The sequence below is a fragment of the Octodon degus genome, unplaced genomic scaffold (assembly GCF_000260255.1).
Source record: "Octodon degus isolate 3935 unplaced genomic scaffold, OctDeg1.0 scaffold00111, whole genome shotgun sequence".
Classification (NCBI taxonomy): Eukaryota; Metazoa; Chordata; class Mammalia; order Rodentia; family Octodontidae; genus Octodon; species Octodon degus.
The window spans coordinates 6,108,944-6,118,333 of NW_004524687.1; the positions used below are offsets into that span (position 1 = coordinate 6,108,944).

Genomic DNA, 9,390 nt, shown 5'->3' on the forward strand with positions numbered 1-9,390 from the left:
GGGCATGCCTGTAATCCCAATGCTGGGGAGGTTGAGACAGGAGGATCACTACGAGTCCAAGCTGTGTAGCAAGGTCTTGTACCAACTAAAGAATAACTATCTCCCTTTCCTAGAGTTGTTACTGATATGAGCAAAAAAGCATTTAACACAATGAATGACACATAACAAGCACCAGGGAATACCAGCTATTATTGCAGATGATTGTGTTAGTAATGATCAGACTTCAAGATCTGCTCTTTTGGAAATTTGGGGATTTTCTCAGAAGGAGTTGAGATGGCAACATTTAGCGAATTAATTATGCATAATTTTATGCTATCATCATCATGTTAGGAGTGTACTTACAGATAACACCTTTATTTCACAAACAGAATATGGGCTGAGTTGTGTACACAAAAACTGATATGGTCAAGTCTGAGCAGCCAGGACCTTGGGATGGGACTGTATTTGAGCACAGAATCTTTACAAGGGCGAGGTGAAGTGAGGCCATGCAGGTGGCCATACCCTAATGTGACTTGTGTCCTGTAAAGAGTAGAAAATGTGGATCCCATGTGTGTGCACATGTAGACACGAGTGAGCACGCGTGCACACACACACACACACACACACACACACACACAGGGACAGACAATTGTATGAAGTCAGAGATGGCAGCTGTCTACAAAACAAAGAGTGAGGATCTGAGGAAGACACAGGCCCTGTGGAGAGCTAGGCTTGGGCTTCCCGCCCCCGAACCTCCAGATAATAAATCCAGGTGGTTTAAGCCATGCCCACGTCACTGTGAAACAGTGTCATGGTAGCCCCAGTAAATGAATAATAAGCAACGTCAATAAACAATGTCTTTAAAAAATTAAAGCGCAACCAGGTGATTGTTTTTGGTGTTGCTTTTTTGTTTTTTTGCTAGGCTGGAACTTGAGCCCAGGGCTTCCCACGGAAGAGGCAAGCATTCTTTGCTGAGTGTCACCTCAGTCCTAATTCACTCCAGTCTTGATTCAGTAGCAGTTTTCATTCTAAGAGTATGAAGTGCTTTTTCTTTTTTTGAGGGGAGTGTTTTGGTTGTTTGTTTGTTCATTTTGAGACAGGACCTCATTATGTAGTGCAGGCTGGATTTGAACCACTACATAGCCCAGGCTGGTCTTGAACTTGCTGTAGTCCTCCTGCTGTTGCTGAGACTATAGGCATGTGCCACCATGGCTGGCTGATGTTTTTCTTAAATTGGATGATTACAAACAAAATTTTGGCTCAGAATCTCTTAAGAGGGTCAGTGTTGAAGGGGATTTAGCTCAGTGGCATAAGCGCCTGTCTGGCAAGTGCAAGGTCCCAAGTTCAATCCCTGGTACTAAAAAAAAAAGAAGAGGCTCAGTGCTATTGTAATTTGCAACAGAAATGCAGTGGGAGGTCTCAGAAGTGTTCTCTTGGGCCACTCCTAGAAGGACTCAAGCTTTGTGGTTGCTGGTGCATGCACTAGCTACTTTTTGTGATTTTTCTATGTTCCTGAGTTCTGGTGTCCAGGGATGCACAGACAGGACAGCCTGCTTCTCTCGGAGTTGGCTAATTCCTAGAGATAGCAGGTGACCCCTGCAAGCATGTCTTTAGTCCAGCCCCCAGCTCAGCCCTCTCCCCACACCCCTCTTCCCAGACCCTTGTGCTCTAGACTGCATCCCCCTGCCCAGTCACCCCAGAGTTAGACACCAGGCCACCAGAAATCCCTGCCCTGAGCCCTAGGATTACTCACAGAAGTGACCGGCTCTTACTGGGATTTGTTTCAAGTGCACCCTGCAGGGGCCTATCTGGCCTTGTTTAGCTACTTAGCAAGGGTCTCAAAAACCAAAAGTACAGAGAGTTGGGGGGTGCATTTCAGCTTGCCTAGCATGGCTGAGACCCTACATTCAATCCCTACGACTGCCAATACAAACCAAAAGGCAAGCCTGGCCCCCGAGTTCCAGGCCCAGTGATCTATGCTAAGACATCCCAACTGTGACTCCTCCAAGGGGCCTCCCGGAGTTAGATGGGTGAGACTGCCACATCTTGGACCTGGATTTCCAGCCACCAAAACTTTGAACTAAAGAAAGTCAAATATTCAGCTTCAGATATGCTGCTATAGCAACAGAACACAAAACAAAGACACCTGTGGGGCTTGTTGTGCCTGTGGAAGCCACAGTGCCATCCTGGCCATGCTCCCTCTGATACAGGGGAATGAACCTCCCAACCTGGAAGGTCCTTAGGATGAGTTTGTGTTCTCTAAAACCAAAGAACACATTTTAGGAAAAAACGGAGGTCAAGAGCAGAGTATTTATTAGGGAAAGAAGCTTCTGTCTGAGAGGGACAAAAGGGGGGCCCCCCGAGCAGGTTGTACCCAGGGAACTGTCTCTTCCAGGGATTTTTATTGAATAAAGCCATGTAGTAAGGTGGGTCTAAGGTGGACAACAGGGGAACTCACTTAGGTGGACATGAGGTGGGACTGAACTACGGTCAACCAGTAAGATTACAAGGACCATTGCTCAGGTAAAATTGATTAAATCCAGAACCAAATGGGGAAGTGAGTCATGTAGCAAGCGGGCATGAACATAGAACAAGAGTTTATTCTGAAGCCAGCTGGTAGCAGTTGGATTAGTGACTGTTCCTGGCTTCCTCAGGCTGATCAATCCCTGATGCTTATCTTTAGGGACATAAGCATTTGTTCTATCTTTGGTCTTTAGGTCTGGCCCACAGCGGGAGCCTCCATCTCTCTCACAGTTGCAACATATCTTGTCTTCTGTGCTGTCTTCTTGAGGGCCTGGCCCTGTCTGACTGCCTGTAATGTTTCTATCTAATTTAGCTGACTACAACACCAGCACTCCAGAGGCTGAGGCAGCAGTTTAAGGCTAGACTGAGCCACATAGTGAGTTCAAGGCCAGCCTGAAATCCAGAGTGAGACTTCATTAAAAAAATAAAACAAAACAAAAAAAAACAAGATTCATTCCTTTTGGGTGCAAATGACCCTGGAAATCCATGCAGCATGTGATTTCAACGTTCATCCAACACTTCCACGGAGTTGTGGGTTATAAGAACAAACTACTGGGACACTGGGCAGCGGAACTGCAGAGGGACAAAGCACAAGCTTTTTTTTTTTTTTTTGAGACAGGATCTCACTACGCAGTTGAGGCTGACCTTGAGCTCATTTTGTAGCCCAGGCTGGTCTCAAACTTGCAATGATCTTCTGTCTCTGCCTCCGTAGTGCTGAGATTGCAGGCATGTGCTGCCATGCCTGGCCCTAATTTTTATATTCTTACCTTGTCATTGAGGACCACTTGTGTGGGGGTGTGAGCCTGGATTTCTACCTTATTTTTCTCCTTTTTTCTTCCTTTGTTTTAATTTCTGGCTTCACTTGTAACCATGATAGCTTATGCAGATCACAAACTACAGGATTGTATTAATAAATGGGAAAACAATATTGAAATAATGCACTCTGGACAATAATGATGGAAACTATAAAACCTGCTGAGACAAAATACCTGGCACCTAAGTTAAAGGGGAAAGAATTATTTGCAGAAGTTTCAGTCTGCTGGCTCCTCCACAGGGAGGCATCATCAAGGAGAAACCGGTCACGGTGGGTGAAGGTAGCAAACAGAGCAAGAGAGCTTAACAGCATCTTTATGCCTTCATCTTACCCTTTCTCCTTACCTGAGAGCTACCCCTACCTAGGGCAGGTGGCACTCACGCCCTTAATCCTAGCATTACACCATGATTCTTGCTTCACACACGCCAGATCCAGCCACTTCTAACAAAGCCCCACCTATGACTGAGACTTCGGGGGAGGGGCACCAAGACACAGCCATAACAATGGTTAAGCTCAAGCCCTTGTGAGGCGAAACCAGCTAGGAGCTCTTGCTTTCCTAGGCGATTCCTAAAAGTGCACTTAGCTATTTTGAACTATGCCAGACTTTCAGATGTTCCTCATCATGGGAAATGAACACAAGGAAGAAGGTAAAAGCCACACTAGCCTTGGAAGGAACAGAGGGGAAAGATTCAGGGAGACTGAGGTCTTTGTTGGTACCTCCTGATGTCCCTAAGTGGTGACTGTTAGGATTTTCTGGAGCAGCAGAAGTAAAAGAGAGAAGGGGTCCTTTATTGACTCTGAGGACACAGAGAGGATCTGAGGGAGATGGGGGGTCCTCTGACCTGAGGCAGGAAGACTGAGATGGTGTGGACTTTTGCTGGGGCGGAGTTTGATGGGCAGGTTCAGCGGCACATAAGGAGCTGATTGGGGGCTCCCTTGTGTGGGCAGGCAAGGTATTCAGGCCTGGGGTGGGGAAGAAGGGGGAAGTGGTCATTGGGAAGATAAGCTGTTGTTTTGGGGATTGAGCCATGTTGAAGCAGGGCCACAATAAATTAGGAGTTTGTGCAGGCTGGAACCTCTCAGGGACAGCCTTTCAGAGTCCCAGTCCCTGCGTTTAATTAGCGTTCAGTTTCAGAATCTGAAGTTGTGGTGGATAGATGTGTTCAGGAGAAACAGATTACTGACTCAATGAGTGAGTCTTTTTCAGCATATGCCATAAAAGCAATATATGTTCAGTAGAAACTTTATTTCAGATTTTGAATTTTAATATTTTTTCAGGCTTGTGATCAATCCCTTGTTCTCAGAGCTCGGGTCAGCCATACAAGGTTGAAAAGCAGGGCAGGACCACTTCTTGTGCCTTGTTGCCAGCCATTCTTTTGTTGTAGGCAGCTGAGTTAGATAGAAATATTATAGGCAGACAGACAGGGCCAGGCATTCAGGGAGAAAATATGGAAGGTGACTTCGCAACTTTGGAAGAGACAGACCCCTGCTGCAGGCCAGACCTCATGACAAGAATAAACAAATGTAGGGGGCCGGGGAGATGGCTCAATAGAATAAGCACTTCCCTGGCAAAGGCAAGGGCCTGAGTTCAATCCTTGGTTCTGCCAAACAAAAGAATAAACAAATGCAGCCACATATTTCCCTAAGGATGGGCTTTAGAATTTTGATATTCTAAACAGGTATCAATCACCTTGAAAGAGCCCCAAAATAGTCATTAACCCAACCACAACAGGAAGAGATCTTGTTCTGTATTCGTGCATGCTTCCCGAAGTGATTTGCTTCCTCATTTGGTACTGGATTTAATCAATTTTACTTGAGCAATGGTGCTTGTCATCTCATTAGTTGACCATAGTTGTGTCCCTCCTCATGCCCACTTAAGTGAGTTCCCATGCTCTCCACCACCTTAGACCTGCCCCACTGCATAGTTGTACACTATAAAAGTCCCGTGAAGAGGCAGCTTCCTGGGGACAACCTGCTGGGGCCCCCCCTTCTGTCCCCCTCTAGGACAGGAGCTTTCTTTCCCCCAATAAATATATTCTGCTGTTAATCTCCTTTTGTTTCTGAAATTAATTCTTCAGTTTTAGAGAACATGAACTCATCCCAGGTACCTTTCAGCCTGGGAGTTTCATTTTTTTCTCATGTATCATTTGGAGGTCATCTCCTGAGATCATTGGATGGAGGTATGAGTTTGCTTTTCTTTCATAGATTCTGGATTGGGACTTGCTTAGGTAAGAAATGTATATATTTCAAATTTTGATATATCTTTGCCCATTGCTCATACTTGTTCATGTTTTGCCTCATACAGTTTTGTCTCACATAGTTCAGTTAAAATTGCTTACAATTGCTTAATGTTTTGTCTCATATGGTTTTGTTAAAATGTTGGTCAAAATGTTGTTGGTAAATCTAAGCTAACACATGTAAATGTTACAAGGTTATGGTATTTCTCTAAATTTTATGGGACATTTTATGACTGTTTCATACTTGTATATGTTGCATTTGAACTAGTTGCTAAATATACTGGTATTCCTTGCTTAACTTTAGACCATAGCTCTAGAGAGAGTAACGTTAGAAAGCCTCCTAGTGGACTTTATGTAAACTTCTATAAAATGGGACTTTTTAAGCCTCACTCAGACTTAGAAAATCTACATGCCTGTATATCAAACATGGGACTCCTTTTGCCAACTAAATGACATTAGGTCGGCAACCATTCTTAAAGACTTGGACAGGTTTCACTGGGACAGACTGGCTCTGATCCCTCTCTACACGCGAGAGGAAATGTTAGGCCTGCTCTGTTTCAGTTTTCTTTCTTTGACCTTACTCCTAATTTTCCTATCTCTTTGTACTTTCCTTTTTAGGGACATGTAAAATTAGGGAAACTCTAGATTGTTCCAACTAAGTGAAGCCCTTAGAAAATGAGTGTTTGTTAATGTCAAACACAGGGAAGTAATTTCAGAAAAAAGACACATACCCTGTCTCTGGGTCAGAGGAGACAAAAAGAACTATGCCTGTCTAGGAGGACACATATAAAAGCCATGTGCTGACTTAGTGTTCTGGGCAGATCTCTTTCAGGAGGCTAAACCTGAGACACAGTGGAGAGAACTGACTTCTGGGTGACACCAGAAGGAGCTGTCTCCAAAAGCGGCACACTTATGGCACCAAAACACATTCAGTGTGAGGGAGGATTCAATCTCTTCTCCTAGGTCTAGTTATCATTTAGGTGCATAAGAACTAAGTTATGAACTTTAAAACCTTTACTGTAAAGTGCTAGGTAATCTTCTTCAGGCTTTTAACTATACCTTATAGAACTTTGACAGACAGTGATTATTCTTCCAGCTAGTAAATGCTCATAGAGCAGCTGCCATGCTTTGAAGCAGAAGACAGATTTTCCCAGCCTTTCTATGAAGAATCCCCGTTGAAGCCAATGGAAGATGGAATGTGGACCAGAGAGACAGCTGGATTTGTAGAGATTGATCTCTGCTTGTGTGGGCCAATAGAAACTGAGAACACCCGAAAAGTCATGGCCATCCCCAAAGGTTCCTGACCACTGAAAGATCTCTATTATTGTACTTTTTCCTCTCTCTGATAGTAAACTAGAAGTTCTAAGTTTTTCAGTAGAACCACTTAATTCAGAAATTAGGCTGCAGCAGCTTGTAGTAGTTTACATTCTAAAGCACCTATCAGGGGAATGATTTACATTTGTGCCTTATACCTAACTAAGGGAAAGAGATTTTTGCTAATTGTGTTTTGTTTTGTTTGCAGAACCAGGGGTTGAACTTAGGCCCTTGCACTTGCCAGGCAAGTGCTTATTCTACCTGGTCCCCATATTGTGGGGGTTTTTTCCTATTATTTTTATTATTGCATCCTCAATGTTAGCAGGGATCCTGGCATTTAACAAACATCTGGACAGATCAAGTAAGTAAAAAATAAAAAAAAAATTCTCATGAGTCACGCATTGCCATGATGTCTACTCCTGACTGAACACAGGCTCTACCAATACAGCATTGCCTAAAGTCTGCCTGCAATGAGCTGAGGCATGACATGGGTTCTGAAACCTTTGCTGAAACAGATCTCACAGGAAGTGAGCTCCACACAGAGAAGGTAGTATCCCTCTGGTCATCTAAGCAGGTGATTCGGCTTCAGTATACAGCATCAAAGGGATACTCCGCCAGTGCCGGACATGCCAGGTATAATAATACAAGACCTCCAGTTTCTGTTGAAGCTGAGGATGGTCGCCATCTCCTCATCACTCAACTAGAAGTCAAAGACCTGAAAATCCTCAACAATGCATGCTGGTGTCACAGATTTGGGGATCACTGCTACATTCCTTTGGATATGGAACCAGATCAGAACCTGGGTTGTGGTTTTATTGTGCTTTGCAGCAATCTCCTTAATCTTGGGACCCTCTAGTAGTGAAGGGTCCTCTGGCTTGGCCCAAGGTCTGTCTGGAGAACCCAGTGGGCTGCCTTTATCATCTCTGAGGATGAATTCCTTCCCAGCCTGAAGTCCCTGTGGAAAGTTAATGACGTAGATGTCCAGGTAGTCCAGTTTTAGGTCCTTCAGAGTTTTCCAGCAGGCCTCCATCACCAGGCTTCTCGCAAAGAATGTGGGCCACAGCTTGCTAACAATGAAGAGGTCCTCCCACCTTATAAGCTTCTCTTGCATCTTCTCTTGGATGGTTTCTCCCACCTCATTCTCATTCTGATAGGTGTAGGCATAGTCTTGATTTGGTGATACCCTGCATCAATGGCTGCCTTCACGGCTTCTTTGACTTTGCGTGGGGGAGACTTCCACATGCCCAGGCCCATGATGGGCATCTTGGCTTTAGTGCTGAGCTCCACGAAGATGGCCATGGTTGGTGCAGAAGCGCTTGTGAGGGAGCAGCCCATATTGTGTTTTTAACAACATGTAAAATGTGATTTGCTAGGTGATACATATAAGTTTCACCTGTGAGCTTCAAATTTGAATCTTGTCCAGTTGCTAAAAATGTTTACCTAGGTGATAAGATGGAAAACACAAGTATCTGGAGACATGGCTTAGTGCATGGGGTCAAATCCCTCCATTCAATTGTTTTATCTATCTCTATAAGAGACCTTTGTAGCCTGAAAAGTGCTCACTTTCAGTTGACCGCTTTATACAATGGCTATGCTTCCTTCTGTAGACATTCCTGTCACCAGACCAACTGTAATTTTTCCTTAAAAATATTCAATCAGAGTAAGTGAAGGGTTTGTGAGATATTCAGGAGAAAGGAATTGCACACCAGTTCAAGGGTGGATAGGCTGGTGGGATCTTGTCTCCCTTCTCTCTAACAGGAACATCCACCTACCCTGGAGAGAGCTATTCAAGGGATGCTTGGATGGAGGACTCAGGTAGAAAGAAGGTGGAGATGCCAAAAAAAAAAGTAATTTCTATTGAATTCCAGGTATCTCACAAAGTCTCTTACTCCTTTAGAGTGCATCATTAGGCACCAGAAGACATTTGGTCCTTAAACGCTGAAAAAGAGCCATTTAACCCAAATGGAATGCAGAGGAAAATATCAATCATGACACTATTTAACTAGAAAGACATTGTAAAAGGAAGGAAAATGGTAAAAATGTCTTATGTTTTTTGTTTACATTAAGAAAGTCATTGTTACCTAGTTTTGAAATATGTGAGCTACAGGAGAACCAGGCAGTTCAGGCGCAGGAGGCATTTACTGTCCCTGAGCCTAAGGCTGTTCCTCCCTAACCTTGGAGCCTAAGGACAGGATAGTCTTAATCACAGCCTTGTCATCATTACTAAAAGTAAGGTTTCCCCTACTTGCCTTTCTAGTGTAGAGGATAAACCTTCTAGACCAGCTATAATCCAGGCCTCTACAAGGCTATACCCATCCTTAGCTAAGTTTAGGCAAGCTCCTCAAGTCAGAACTTGTAAAATCTTTCTCTCTTTTTTTTTTTTTTTTTTATATGTTAGGGAAGTGACTCCAGGGTGTTCAGGGTCTCACTACTAGATCAGGCTCCTAGTAATTCTTCTGTTTACAGCCTCCCAAGTGCTCCCAAGAGCATGTGCCACCATACCCAGTCTCAATTGCTGTCACA

At 44.1% G+C, this 9,390-nt stretch overlaps 1 pseudogene; it reads right to left on the reverse strand.

The window, feature by feature from the left end:
• Positions 1-7,567: 7,567 nt before the first annotated feature.
• On the reverse strand, positions 7,568-8,166 carry LOC105743266 (annotated as a pseudogene).
• Positions 8,167-9,390: the final 1,224 nt, after the last annotated feature.